Here is an 8,180-nt window from a genome sequence, read left to right as displayed (position 1 = left end):
CTGTTAGACACTCAATGTGATTCCTAATTTCCAGTTGGGTCTCCTATGACACCAAATACTATCTTAGTCTAACTGGGGAAACACCAGACTTGAGTTCGATGTGAATTGGGGGGTGGTTTTCTGCCAACCCAGGTTGATCCTTTTTGCCCGAGACAGTTGGGAACTCAGTAGACTAGATGGCACTGGGTGTAATTCTCCTTCCAGGTCAAAATCCATCATTCTGGGGGACCAGCAGGTGGCGTGGTGGTTAAGGCGCTGGCCACTCCCTCATGGCTGACCAGTGTTCGAGTCCTGCCTGAATCTGGTGGCTTGCTTTCTCACTTCCTCTCTCACTCTCACTCTCTGTCTCTCTCTGGTCACATTAAAAATAAATGAATGAATAAATAAAATAAATAATTATTTAAAAAAATCCATTATTCTGTTTTCCTTGGCACTGTCTTGGTTAGTATCTGTACCACTTGATTTCCCAGGGTGAGTGTAGCGGACTTCCCTAGGGCAAAGGTTATTTGTGCCCCCACCTTTAATAGGTCTCATCTGAACAAGGGAATAGAATAGTCCGGTGAATAAGCCAACCAATATGGCTAATACCACTATAGTTACTCAGGATGCCAAACAGTAGCTGTCATGCATGGGACACCATGTGTCTTCCAAATTGGCAAGAAGAAAGGCTGGATTCTCTAAGCTCCAATGGCCCCAATTATTGTAGCCTTTCATTTGGAAAGGCGGGTTAATGGTTTAGTCAGCACTGAATGCTTTGCCCCTGTGTCCACAAGGAAGATCATTTGCTGGCCCTGTACTGTCATTCAGGCCGCAAGATCCTGGGGGGCCCAAATTCAGAGAATTCAGTCTGTCCTAGTCAGAGTCTACTCCAGCCAGGCCCACAGATCCCTTTGTGTGGGTGGTTGAGGAAAGTAAGTCACTGGTTTTGGCTCCAGATTGTGACCCTGAGGGTGTGGACCTTTTCTGTACTCCGGGCACTCATTTTTCCAGTGACTAGGTTCTTAGCAATAAGCACATTGATCCTGCTGGAGTGGCTGATTCAGGGGGCTGGGGCGTCTGGTGGGGTGTTCTGGCTTCCTCTAGGATAGCAGCCAGGAGGGTAGCCTTTTGTCTCATTCTTCAGTTGACCTCTTCTCGGTTGCGATATACAGTAACTCTGTTGGCCACCTACAAGAGCTGTGTTGCATTTATTCCAGTGAGCCCCTCTAACTTCTGTGGTTTTCGGTGGATGTCAGCTCCCAACTGGGCCACGAATGCCACATTTACCATCTGTTGCCTCTCTGGAGCTTCTGGGTCGAAGGACATATATATTCTGGGTGCCTCAGAGTCTTTCATAAAAAATCAGCTGATGGGACCAGCAGTTAGCGTAATGGCTATGTTGCTGGACTCCCATGTAGTTGACCACGGTTCGCGTCCTGGACCCAGTGGCTTAAAACTCACGCCGGGCGCATGTGTGCATGCCCAAGATCCCGAGAGGAGAATGGAGGAAAAGGGATTGCGGCGTGGCCATCCCCCCTGGGGGGTGATTTCTCGCTTTCTGTCTCTCTGTCTGTCTCTGTCTGTCTGGCGAACGCACGCGACCTGTAGCGAAAATCTCTCAAAAAAAAAAAAAAATCAACTGATGACTCATTGGCCTTCTGAGTAACTTCAGTGGTATTAGCCATATTGGTTGGCTTTTTGGCTCCAGCCCTTACCCCAAATAGTACTGATTGAGGTTGACCCAACCTCCCCTAGGATTATAGCGTCCTTCTGGCTTATTATCTTTGTGGGAGCACTGCGTTGGCTCATTCCTCAGGGTCCAAGCCACTTCTGGGCTCAGTAACTTGGCGGTGTTGCTTCCTTATTGAAGAGGGTCAACAGGAGTTGGTGACAATCATCCCAAGTCAGTAGATGCATCTAGAAGAGGTTTCTAGGTCAGTCAGAGCCTGGGGCTTCTCCAAACAGGGTAGAGTATAATGCTTTCAATTTAGAAGATCTGTAGTTGATACAGGCTGGCTATGGTAAATGTTCAGCCCTTCTCCACAGTGCTGTCGGGTCCTATTTACCCGGGTCCATAGGTCTCCCTAAGGGACGTTTAGAGGCCAGAAGTTTGCTGTGACCCATTCAGAGACTTTCCTTCCAGTTCTGGAGCTGATGGAGACCCTGAAGGAGAGGGGTATTTCTAGTGTAGGCCTTTGGCTGTCTGGAGACATATGAAGAACCAAGGGTGTGTATGGCCAGGGCATCATAGAATCTTCTGGATCCCCCTGGAAAATGAGTGGGACCACCTTTTCTGGTTTGGAGTGCCTGGGACATTGAGCTACCAAGATCTTACACTGTCCTTTGGCATTGGTGTAAAACCAGGCTCAGGGAAGTAGAGCTTGATCCACTTGAAGCTAGGAAATCTATGTATGGAAACTGGTCTGGGTGGCCAGGATTTCCTGTTATTACTCAATAAACTGCCCAGATTGTTGGGAGGTGGAGGGTCCCTTCTGAGGACCAGTCAATGTTAAAATTGGGCCATTCTAATTCAGAGGGTACAAGAATTTGCCTGGGGTTATCTTAATTCCATAATTTACAGAAAAGCCCTTGAAGTTTCTAATCATACAGTCAAGGTGGACTTGGAATGCATTTCTCCCATTGTGGAGGCGATGTGCTGTGGCAGGTGGAATGGGAGGCTTAGGGGGAACACTAGTGACAATGTAGGATGGCAGGTCTGGCCTTATTTTGTGACAAACCAGAAACCATTGATGCCTCCACTCATTGGAAGTGGAGAACTCCCAGATAGCCCTGGAAACTGCTGGTTCTAGGAGGGAGGTCAGGGCCAGGCCTACTAGAGTCTGGGGCATCTGCTGTCTTCTAAAATTGTTGCCTTGTCATAAAAGGCCCTGGCCCTAGCTGGATTGGAATTTCAGAGACAAGGGAGAAATGTGTAGTGGAAAACTGAGATTAGATCTGGGCACCCCTCTAAGAGTATGGAAAAAGCTTGAAAGAGGCCAACAGCCCCCCTTCCCCCCATGTAATCTTTGGGATACTGGAGTCAGATTTGTCTAATTTGTGGTGATATGGCCAGCTGATGGCAAAAGAGGTGGAATATTAGGGGACATTTAAGTTCCAGCTTCAGGAAGGGCTCCTGTTGCTGTAGCCAATGAGTGCTATCGCAAAAGAAAGTCACCAGGCTGTGGATGACACTGGCTCAGTGGCTGAAAACTGGGACCACTACTGGGTCTAGAACCTTATCAGCAATCTTTTCAAAGGGAGGGCCTAATGCTCTGTCAAACATCAGTGAATTTCCTACCCAGTGTAAACTGCCCCGTGTTGGTGATGCCAACAGACTGTAGATGAGTGTCTCCTCCAAAAAGGTGACCAATTGGGCATCCACCTGGCCGTGTCCCTTGTGGAAACTGCTGGGTACCTCTTAGCTTTGGCAGACTGGTATAAACTCCCAGCTCAAACTTGGCATGGAGGGAGGGATGGAATCCCCCAGTGTCAAGTACTGCCCTGAGCCTTATGAGGTAACCATGGCATGCAGGTTAGGACCCAAACAGACTCTGTAGCTAGAAATCATGGAGCATCAGACAATCACATGCACACTCATATACCTTTTATTCCCAAAATTAAAAACAGTTCCTCCCCGTCTTTGGGAGGTCCCTATCTGGTAGTCCTCCGACCACAGGAGGTGATCAAGCTCCTCTTTTGCTGAGGCACTTGAGTGGGGCTGACTAGGTCTGTTGTCCCCAGCGACTTACCAGAAATGTTGCAGAAACAGACTGCCAAGAAACCAAGCACCACTTGGAGAGCAGGAAAACGCCCTTTATTTAGCCAGCAAGCCCAGGCGTATTCAGACTCCACATTCTGGGCTCCAAACAAGCATGAGAGTGGACCTATAAGGGCTTATGCAGCAAAAGTGGGGAAGGGGTTTGCACATGGGGAGAATCTGGTTTGAGCTGACTTGGGCTGGCCTTTCTATCTTCTGCCTTGGGCCCAGTTGCTGACAAACAGGAAGCTGGTCTGGGTGAATGCTTCCCAGAGCACTGTGACTCACTACTCAACACTTTTCCATGGTCATGAAGGCAACCTGGACATTCAGAGGAACCAGAGACCCTAGATTAAAAAGCCCTATTGTGTTGGGACCAGCAGATGGCATAATGGTTATGTCGCTGGGCTCCCACCTGGTCAACTGTGGTTCTAGTCCCAGACCTGGAGGCTTGAAACTCATGCTGGGCATGTGTGCCCAAGATCCTGAGAGAATGGAGAAGAGATTGTGGTGTGGCCACCCCCCCCCCTGGGGGGGGGTTATTTCTTGCTTTCTGTCCCTCTGTTTCTCTAGTGAGCGCACATGCCTAATAGCAGAATCTCTCTAAGAAAAACAAAACAAAAACAACACTCTATTGCTGACCAGCAGGTGACATAGTTGTTAAGGTGCTGGACTCCCAAATAGTCGACCATGGTTCAAGTCCTAGACCTGGTGGCTTCCTTTCTCACTCTCCCCTTTCCCCACTCTGTCTCTTTCAGATCAAAGTAATACCAATAATATATAAAATTAAATAATTATTTTAAAAAAGAAGTAATACTGGGTCAGTTAGTGGGTAAGGCAGCTGGATCCCACATGGCTAACTACGCAGTATGAATCCTATACCCAGCAGCTTGAACAACATGCCAGTCACATGTGCATGCATGCATGCATGCATTCCCCTACCAGGAATGGAGAAGGGATTACATGGCCATACTCCCTGGAGTGATTTCTTACTTTCCCTGTCTCTTTCTCAAGAACACATGGATATCCTATCAAAAAAAAATTATTTTTTATAATAATTTGGGAGAATCAGGCTAGCCAGTGGTTAAGGCAGCTGGATTAAAAAATTTTTTTAAGATGGGGAGACCAGCAGTTAGCATAATGACTATGTCGCTGGACTCCCATGTAGTCGACCGTGGTTCGAGTTCCAGACCCGGTGACTTAAACTCATACCAGGCATGTGTGCGTGCGTGCCCAAGATCCCGAGAGGAGAATAGAGGAGAAGGGATTGAGGCGTGACCATCTCCCCAGGGGGTGATTTCTCACTTTCTGCCTCTCTGTCTCTCTCTTTCTGGTGAGGGCACGTACCCCAGGGTAAACCCCACCCCCATTTTTTTTTAGATGGAGAGAACCACAGTGATAAAAGTAACGTAAAAAGCACATTTAAACAAACTTCAGGGCCAATTCTGTGGCCTGGTGATTAAAACACCCAAATCCTACATGACTCACTGTGACGTTCAAGTCTTCTTTTTTTTTTGGAGAGGTTTTTGCTATAGGGCTCGTGCGCTCACCAGACAGACAGAGAGAGACATAGAGACAGAAAGCGAGAAATCACCCCCCAGGGGGGATGGTCATGCCGCAATCCCTTCTCCTCCATTCTCCTCTCAGGATCTTGGGCATGCACACACACGCGCCCAGCGTGAGTTTTAAGCAACCGGGTCCGGGAACCGCGGTTGACTACGTGGGAGTCCAGCGACATAGCCATTACGCTAACTGCTGGTTCCCTGAAGTTCAAGTCTTGACCCAACAACTTAAAACACAGCAGATGGCATGGTGGTTAAGGTACTAGCCAATCCCATGTCCAGTCGCGGACCTAACAGCTTGAAATCTCAGAAAAATAGATGGGATTGCAGCTTGGCCATCCCCCCAGGGGGATGATTTCTCACCTCACCCCCAATGCGTGGAGGGCACACACTCTATGGCAAAAGAAAAAAAATAGGAAACACATCAGGCATGTGCACATCCACACCCAAAATCCTGAAAGGTGAGAGATGGAGAAGGGATTATAGTGTAACCAGGGCCCATAGATGTTTTCTCTTCTCCCTCTATCTCTGGTGAGTGCAGATACCCTCTTAGCATAACAAAATCCCAAGCACAAGAAAGGACGATTTTACTACAGGATCACTTATTCCAGCTTTCTTAAACCTCTCTAAAAGATGAAAGGGGGTCAGTAGGTGGTGTAGTGGTTAAAGTCATGGAGTGCGCATGGCCATCACCCTGGGGTTATTTCTCACTTTCTGTCCCTCTGGCGAGTGCATGTACCCTATAGCAAATATCTAACAACAAAAAACCTGGGTAAGTACAACCACAGAAGATCATACCCTAGTTCATTCAAAATAGAGCATAAATCAAAACTGCCTCCATTTAAAAAAGCTTGAACCTGATCCTCAAGTCTTGGCCACTCATCTCCTTTTATATGTTAATCAGGCCACCTCCCCTCTAGATGCACTGAGTAAGCTCTCAGAGTGCTTCACTGTAGCTGCTTTGAACAACTCCTATTTGAATTTTTCTCCATCTTGAGAAAGATCTCAATAATGTTTACTCCAAATATCAGCTAGTGGCTCAGGAACTATTTAGGACTTAATTGGAGAATTGCCTTCTTTTCCTTTGGAACATTTTTCTTCTTTTTTAAAGAAGTAGATAGTATTTTTTAATTATTTATTTTATTTTATTTATTCATTCATTTATTTCAATTTGACCAGAGAAAGACACAGAGAGAGAGAGAGAAAGAGAAAGTGAGAAAGTAAGCCTCCAGGTCCAGGACTCAAACCATGGTCAGCCATGTGGGAGTTTCCAGCACCTTAACCACCACACCACCTGCTGGCCCTGGAACATTTTTCTTCTTAGCCTCACCAGACTTAAATATTCTCTTTTCCTTAGAACAGATGGGACAATGAATGAGAACATTTGCCCAAAACCACCTAACACATTAGATAGACACCCATGGAAGATGGAAACATTTGATTTATAATATAGGAAAATCTCAATGGCCTTTGACATCCTCCAAGAAGCTAACACTGCTGGCTTTATTTTTTTTTATTTATTTATTTCTTCTTCTTTTCTTTTTTTAAATTTAAAAATTTTTTTTTAGAGGTTTTTTGTTATAGGGCGTGTATGCTCGCCAGAAAGACAGATAGATAGAAAGTGAGAAATCACCTCGGGATCTTGGGCACGCATGCACATGCACCTGGCGTGAGTTTAAGCCACGGGGTCCGGGACTCGAACCACAGTCGACTACATAGGAGTCCAGAGACATAGCCATTGCGCTAGCTGCTGGCCCCACTGCTGGCTTTATTGATGGGCTCAGTTATTCTGTTATATATCTACATTGCCAGAGACAGGTTCAGTTAGAGATGATTATCAGTACACGGGTTTTGCCACAGCTGCCTTCCTCTGCTCTCTCTTCCTAGTTTTCTGCTGGATTGTTAGTATAGGCTATTAAGGTCAGCATGGGGGTGTGGATAGGACTGGTGACTGATCCGGACTATAGATGTCACCCATGCACTCCTACTGACAAGTGTAATGGAAAGACCAGACTTCCACTTGCCAGTGTAGAGAATGGAGATGGAGAATGCCCCTTTTCCTCTTTTCCCAGTTTAGAGAAGAGACAGCAGAGAAAGTTATCTCCCACTCCCCTCCTCCCAGTTAATAATACCCCTTCAACCATGTGAAACATTGTAACTTTTTAATATAATTATTTTATTTTATTTTTTTAATTTTTAAAATTATTTATTTATCCACTCATTTATTTATTTATTTTTAATTTGACCAGAGAGAGAGAGACACAGAGAGAGAGAGAGGGGAAGGTGAGAAAGCAAGCCACCAGTCTGGGACTCAAACCATGGTCGGCCATGTGGGAGTGCCCAGCGCCTTAACCACCACGCCACCTGCTGGTCCCCAGACACTGTAACTCTCTATCCTCAGGATTTGAGGTAAAAAGTATAATTTTTTCTCTCTCTCTTTTTTTTTTTTTTTTGAGAGGTTTTTGCTATAGGGCGCGTGCGCTCGCCAGAAAGACAGAGAGAGACAGAGAGACAGAAAGCGAGAAATCACCCGGCAGGGGGATGGCCATGCCACAATCCCTTCTCCTTTATTCTCCTCTCGGGATCTTGGGCATGCACCCACATGCGCCTAGCATGAGTTTAAGCCACCGGGTCCGGGACTCGAACCGCAGTTGACTACATGGGAGTCCAGCGACATAGCCATTATGCTAACTGCTAGTCCCAAAAGTGTTAATTTTTTTTGGTACCCAGGCTTAGTCACAATATAAGTCAACAAACAGATACACACACACACACATACACACACACACACACACACACACACACACACAAGAAAAAAGTATCAATTATAATACTATATCACAATTTTAATTATTTTGCAAATGAAAATGTAAATATGTTAA

Source organism: Tupaia chinensis, unplaced genomic scaffold (genome assembly GCF_000334495.1).
Source record: "Tupaia chinensis unplaced genomic scaffold, TupChi_1.0 Scaffold000484_1, whole genome shotgun sequence".
In the NCBI taxonomy this organism is placed as follows: Eukaryota; Metazoa; Chordata; class Mammalia; order Scandentia; family Tupaiidae; genus Tupaia; species Tupaia belangeri.
This window is presented reverse-complemented; position numbering follows the sequence as displayed.